Source organism: Podarcis gaigeae (genome assembly GCF_964106915.1).
Source record: "Podarcis gaigeae genome assembly, chromosome: 5".
NCBI classification, from domain to species: domain Eukaryota; kingdom Metazoa; phylum Chordata; class Lepidosauria; order Squamata; family Lacertidae; genus Podarcis; species Podarcis gaigeae.
In genome coordinates, this window is record NC_139681.1 from 37182034 (window position 1) to 37189136 (window position 7103).

General features: G+C 47.4%; 1 protein-coding gene across 2 annotated transcripts in view; it reads right to left on the reverse strand.

The window, feature by feature from the left end:
- SLC16A12 (solute carrier family 16 member 12) overlaps positions 1-7103 on the reverse strand; it is a 45116-nt gene extending 38013 nt beyond the window's left edge. For both annotated transcript variants that reach the window (XM_083740916.1, XM_083740915.1), the window contains exon 1: positions 6916-7103. The gene's annotated coding sequence lies outside the window, so the exon portion shown is untranslated. The remainder of the gene's footprint in view (positions 1-6915) is intronic.

Here is a 7103-nt window from a genome sequence, read left to right on the forward strand (position 1 = left end):
AGTGCGCATGTATTTCATTCCTAACCATGGCCATTCACACACAAAAAAAGTTGTGTTGATAACACAGACATCTTCACACTGGCAAGTCAGCTAACCCATGTCGTGTGATTTGTGGGGTTTTTTTAAGAATCCACTGTGACAATGCGATGCACAAATGACAGCACAGAACCTCTTGATGAATTGTAATTCTGGAGTTTCACACTCTATTTGAGGTTCCTTTGCTCCAGAACAGTCACCTTAAGATCAATTACAAACCATGGCTTAGTATGAGCGAGCAGGCTCCTAAAGAGGAGATTATAGCCACTTTGCTCAACCTTGGTTATTTTGCTTCTGCCCTGCATTGAGCCAAGTCATGGATTGGCATAACCTGGACTTGTGATACACCACTGTCCAGACAAACCACAAGCTATAAACCAGGTTTGTCCTACCATGGTTTACAGCTTGTGATTTGTCCAGGAGAGTCAACCATAACCCTGGTGTCCAGTGGTTGCAGATGCTTCTTGAGACTGGGAGGGTGGAAGGCAGGGAGACCAGCAGTAAGCAGAGCCACAGCGAAAGACAAGAACAGCCAGGTAATTCCAGGTTTGCTCCCATCCTCCTTCCCCGCAAAGTTCTACAAGACTGAGGAGGAGGAAGCTGGCAAGCAATGCCACTCCTTGGGCTGGTTGTATGTAACGAGACAGCAGGCAGGCAGGGGAGGGTAGGCTGAGGTTGGTGGGGCAATGCATGCTTCCAATGACACACTAAGCCAAACCACGGCTTAGCTCAGAGGGAGGAGAAATTGGTGACTGTGTTCACTCTGGGAATCTGAACGTAAGAAATGCTGTGCACTGGGACTTTGAAATAAACTGTAGCAATGAAAATGGATTTTACGAAGACTGGTGCTACCTGTAGTCAAGGCATAACTTTTAGAGCACGCCTTAATCCTGCCGCGTTTCATTAAGTTTTCTTGTTGTCCTAGTAATTTGCCAGCATTGAAGGAAACGTTCCTTCATCAGCTCTGCAGGGAACAGGCATGGAAAGCTGTGAGCCGAAGGTGGCCACTCCAATCTGCTTGTTAATACAATCAAATCACTGTACTCAAAAGCCTCCATGCAAAACTCACTCGAACTAGTTCCTCCTGAGCAATGAATTCATCACTAAGCGGCTTCTGTTTGTTTTTTTAAGGTAGTAAGTGCAATCTGGCGGCATCATTGAGAGAAATGAGAGCTAGTCTAGAGGGGTCCATAAATAAATCCTGAAGCAGGACCAAACTAATGGCAGCATAAAATAAGCATGTTTCTCCAAGGTTGAAAGCCTTAAGAAGTTCCTGCAGACTTCCATCTATGCTCAAATTTCACCGTAAATAAGTAAATTGTTGCCGATAAGGCTTGGATCCTAAAAAAATAATAAGGGAAGGAAGTTCAAGGAAGGAAAGTTTTGCATCCCATAAACTCCTGCAGTGGTTTACTGGGGGTCTACTGGAAATTGGCCCAAATACTTACCTAAAGAGAATTTGCTTTCCCGCGGACCATGAGCAGAAGAAATCTATATTCAATGAGCCATAGCTCAGTTGCAGAGCATCAAATTTAATCTGAATGCAGTGGTTAAATTGCTAGTATCTCCAGGTACGTCTGGAAACGCAATTCCTCCCTGTCTGAAACCCTGCCAGTCAGTGTAGACAATACTCAGCTAGACCGACCAACGGCCTGACTTGGTGTAAGGCGGCTTCCTAAGTTCATTGGAAGAAAAAGAATTATCGGTGCATTTGCACAAGTTCATCCTGTCCAGTGTCCCATATCCAGTGGTGGCACTCTCCCCAATACACAACGAAAAGAGTGGGAGGAAGGGACAGTGGCGTAGCGTGGGTTGTCAGCACCCGGGGCAAGGCAAGTAATTTGCGCCCCCTAACCCCCAGATGTTGCGCCCGGTGTGACCGGCCCCCCCCTGCACCCCCACGCTACGCCACTGGGAAGGGAATGAGAACAAGTATAGGAAGATTGCTGCACACACACACACACACCGCCCAAGACCCATAACATAGATGACAAATTCCATCACATCCATACCACCCACCCCCCTGCCTATGGGTGCAGCCAGTGCAGTTCAGGGGGCGCAGCTGCCCACCCAACCAAATAAATAAATAAATAAAAATGCTTAACTAACTGACCAATTACACCACAGATAACTCAGTTTGGGGCCCCTAACATAAAGCCTGCCCCACCCCTGAATAAATCCTGGCTAGGCCCCTGACTCTGCCCATAATTTATCTGCAGATTTCCTGGAAAAGCTTATGACAATTCACACAAATAATGCAATAAAATCCATAAAGATGTCAGTCCCGAACCTTTAAAATCAAGCATCCATCCAAGAAGGCTACTGTGGCTAATTCCCTTTCCACCCTTTCCAGAGATGAGTTTTTCTACTGCAGGGCAGCTTTTATATGACCCTTCTCCACGAATACGTGACAAGAGAATACAGGTCAGAAAAGGAGCTGCGTTATTTGATCCTTTTCATCGGTGGTTGAACCTGGGTCCTTATCCATGCAGAGCATGTGCTCTAACACTGAATCATGGCCAAGATGAACCTCCCCAGACACAAAGGTGGCTCAACCAGAAGAGGAGAAAATATTGATGTATATGCATCGTTTAATGTAGGGACAAGGAAAGTTGCACCAAACTTCTACCCCAGCCTTTGCCATCCAGATGTTTTGGACTACAACTTCCATCAGTCCCAACCAGCTGCACTGCCTGGGGCTGCTGGGAGTTGTATTTCGAAACATCCAGAGAGCCCCAGGTGGGCAAAAGTCATTCTGCACAACTCTCCAGAGATGCAAAAGCCTTTGCATCTGATTACCTACAACCTAGTCTGGCATGGTGGGGGGGGGGGGGAGGATGCTTGCTTCAGATCTGGGTGGAAGAGCATTTGGATAACCCATTCTCAGCGTATTTCCTCACTGCACTGCATCCCTTCCTCTCCCGCTGCTTCCTGCTTTTGAAGTTTGCTCTGGCAAAAGGAATGATTTGAAGGGGGGGGTGAGGAGCGGCCAGTGGGGGGGGGCATTAGCAAGGCACAAATTCTTGCTTGTAAACAAGCAATGCTTACTAGTTTTAGCTTGTTTCAGTCTGTCGGGTGCACTGAGATCAATGGGGCTTTCACCCAAGAGAGCAGGCAAAGGATATGAAGGCATACTGGTACTAGGCAGCTGGGGAAATGTACATCCTTTTAAAACTATGTTCCTGAGTAGAACAGCTGGTTGCCTACATTGACTAGGGTCATTAATTTGCACCTTAGAGACCTCGTTGCAGGGCAGTAGAGTAGGAGATGCTGAAGATGCTGCACTGTTGCCTTTGTCTGCTCTCTTCCCTCACCTGCTTTAGCAAGCAAAATGCCTAGTTTTAGCCCCCCAGGAGGAGGCAGGGACCAAAGGAGGTGCAGCAGCTGTCTCAGATACAAGCACAAGTTCTCTAGTGAGACCTGGCAACCCACTGAACTGCTAAATATGTTGACAGATCTTCCCTATAATCCTTTGCTCAAAATTCACATGGACCGAATGTTCTTTCCACAAATTGAAAGAATGGGAAATGTCCAGTTTTCCCTTTAAAAACACACACAAAAACCCTGAATTTGGGTTTTATAGGGGCATGGTAAGTGTGTTAAGAACTATCTAAGTCCTCTGGGGACTTATCTGGGGAGCCTCACTGAACACAGTGGGACTTACTTCTGAGTAAGCCAGTATAGGATTGCACTGCAGAATAGGCAATGTAGTTTTAGCACTCCACCTATGGGTCTAAAAGCACACCACCACATTCTTGTGTTCTCTGTTAATTAATCCAAACTGACAGCCACTCCCAGTTCCATCTTCCAGGTCACTAATGCACATTAGAATCCTCAGTTTATCGGGCAACTGGGAAGCCAGAATCAGGGACTCCCTGTTCCCAGGGACTCCCTATTCCAAGATTAATCAGGAGGAGGTGCAATTATGTGATCCTATATATGTGGTACACACCCTGTATTGTACTTAAGAACCAGATAGAAATTCTGGCCTCATAAAAGCTTATCAGATGCACCGCGCATCATGCAACATCAAAAACACCTGTTCTTCTATTCTTCTTCTTAGTGTTTCCCAAACTTGGGTCTCCAATTGGTTTTGGATCACAATTCCAATCATCTTGCTAGCTCGGGATGATGGGAGTTGTAGTCCAAAAACAGTTTGAGGACCACGTTTGGGAAACACTGCTATACCCACAATGTGATGGCCTGGGAGTTGTTGTTCCACACCTTCTGGAAGGCACTATGATGGCTTCTGCTGGTTTGTGGGATGAGAAAAGGCATGTTTGGGCTAAAATTTGGGGAGCGGAGGGATTTGTGGGTATAGCTTGACCAAGCCAAGCTGCCGTTTCCTTCCGCTTCAGCCCATGCTGCAAGTCACAATTTGCTTTCTCCCCACTTTTGAACTTCCTAAGAACACCTTTGCTCCACAACTCTCTCCAGAATCCTGGTTAGCAATTATTTTTTTAACAGTGGGAGAGTGGAAGAGAGTCTATATTTTGCCTTGAGTAAAAGCTGAAGAGCCAGCAAGCATCACACGCTCCTCCACCCACTGACTCATTCTGGTAAAAACTGGGCGAAACACAAGCAAAGATCTCTTTAATCCTTTCCTCCCCAGTTTGTCCATGGTGTCTCCATTGTGAGACACAGGCAAAGAGGCTAAAGAAGAATCTACCCCACCAATGCAAACGGGAGAAAATAATTCTGTTCTTATTCATTCCTTACTTGCCAAGATCAAGGGGTGGGTGGGTGGCTGTGCTTTGACTCTCCAGATGTTGAACTATAACTCCCAGCAGCCCCAACAAGCACAACCAGCAGATAGGGATGTTTGTAGTTCGGCAACATCTGGAGGGCCAAAGGTTCCCCACACTTGGCTTAGGTCTTGGATCACACATAGAAGCATCAGCAGCTGAGAGTGCAGATAGTAAGGGCAGGCTCCTTGGGCCTGGAGGTCATGTGAAAGATGGTCAGGTGCAAGCAAACAAATAAAACCAGACTCCTGCATCATTGATAGTTGCGTAGAAACAGGGATTTTCAGCAGGTATAGCTTGCATGACCAGCGACATGTGCTGAAATTTCCTCTTCCACACAAATGTTAAAAGTACAGGAGCCTGGTACACTTTTAGTCTCTGACCATTAGTTCTAAAGCACACCAGTGCAAGTAGATAAATAGGTACCGCTCCGGCGGGAAGATATATGGCGTTTCCTTGCGCTGCTCTGGTTTGCCAGAAGTGGCTTAGTCATGCTGGCCACATGACCCGGAAGCTGTACGCCAGCTCCCTCGACCAATAAAGTGAGATGAGCGCCTCAACCCCAGAGTCGGCCACGACTGGACCTAATGGTCAGGGGTCCCTTTACCTTTACCTATCTTAGTTTGGGGGGGTGTGCACAGAGTGAGCAGTTCATTGTCAATAGCCTGCCTCTCCTCTCTAGGTCAGGTGTGTGGCTGACCTCCAGCTATTGTTAGACTCCAACTCCTATACGTCCCAGGCACCACGGCCAAGGGTAAGGTTACCAGATTTTTTTCAATGAATCCAGCAACATTTTTCAACTTCAGTTGAAGGGGATGGATTTTGTCAGGGGACTGATTTGTAAATCCGGGGACTGTCCCCAGGAAACGGGGACATCTGGTAACCTTAACCAAGGGACCAACAACAATGGGAGGATCACACATCTCCCAACCCCTGCTCCAGCCTAATCTCCACTTCCAATCAGCCACTTTTCTCCTTCAACCTACTTTCCTTACACTTATTTATTGTAAGCATTTTTCACTCTGTTCTTCAAGCAAAAAAAGCCTGCAAGAGCAGCTTACATACATAACAGCAAGGATAACAAGACGGTCCTTGCCTGCAGGCTTCCCATCTAAGGTACACAACACAAAAGAGAAAAAACAAAAAGAGATGGGAAGGGAGAAAGAAAACAAGCAAAACTCAGGATGCTGCCTGACTATCACCTGTTTCGTGGGAGAGGGATGCTACGACATGGTGAAACTTGAAACGAATCAGAATAAATGCTCAACAAAGACCTGACATAATCTAACCTCAGGCAACCATTGTGCAATGAAGTCCGGAGGAATGCTCAATAAGCTAGTCACCTGGAGCAGTCCTCAGGCACCAGTTTTTAAAAGTTAGGCAGCAGGAGGGCCAACTTGAATAAAATAGGGGGGGGGCGTGTCAGGTAGGCCCTGTCCCACATAATCGAACACATGACACGGTGCACACCATTTGAATGGCAATGCCCTTCAACTTGGGGAGCCCTAGCCCCCTCAAATATTTTTTTTGGGGGGGGCAAAGGGACCTCAGCCCCTAGGAGTTAGCTCCTATCTATGTAAGCTCTTATATGAACGACCAGCTGGATAACTTGAGCAAATGCTTCCCACTCTTAAATAAACGATGCTTAAGTTATATATCACCGCTATTGCTCCCCGTCCTGCCATTCCACCCCTCATGAACACAAAACAGCCTTTCCCTCCTGGGAAACCCAGCCAAATGGGCTGGGTATACCGTAAATAATAAATTATTATTATTATTATTATTATTATTATTATTATTATTATTATTATTACAATGTTGCCTGCCGAAAGGCTGCACCGGCTGAATTTCCGCCTGGCGTGTGCAGCTGTGCTTTAAAGCCACAGCAGTGCTACTGCACACCTGGGTATGGTACCTCAACTGGTTAGAGCAATGGTGCTGGTCATAACACCAAGGCTGAAGGCTCAATCCATCTAAGGGGTGGGGGGCATCTGCAAAGTCCAGGGGGCTGGACTAGATGATCCTCAAGGTCCCTCTTCCGAACTCTACAGTTCTAGGATTCTATGGCAAGCAACCCTTTAGGCAATATACATATACATATATACACGCGCACACCCCACACACCCACGCTCACCTGCGGTCGTCTTGTAGCCGCGCGGGCGCGCGCGCGCTCTCCCTCCTCCGCCGCCGTGGCTCCTCTGGGCTGCGTGCGGGTCTGTGCGGGGGACGAGGGCGGGGAGAAAGGGTCACCTAGCGCAGGAGAGGCGGCTCCTCCTCGGAGCCTGCAGCTCCGGCTGCTGCCCCCGGCTCGTCTGTGCAGCG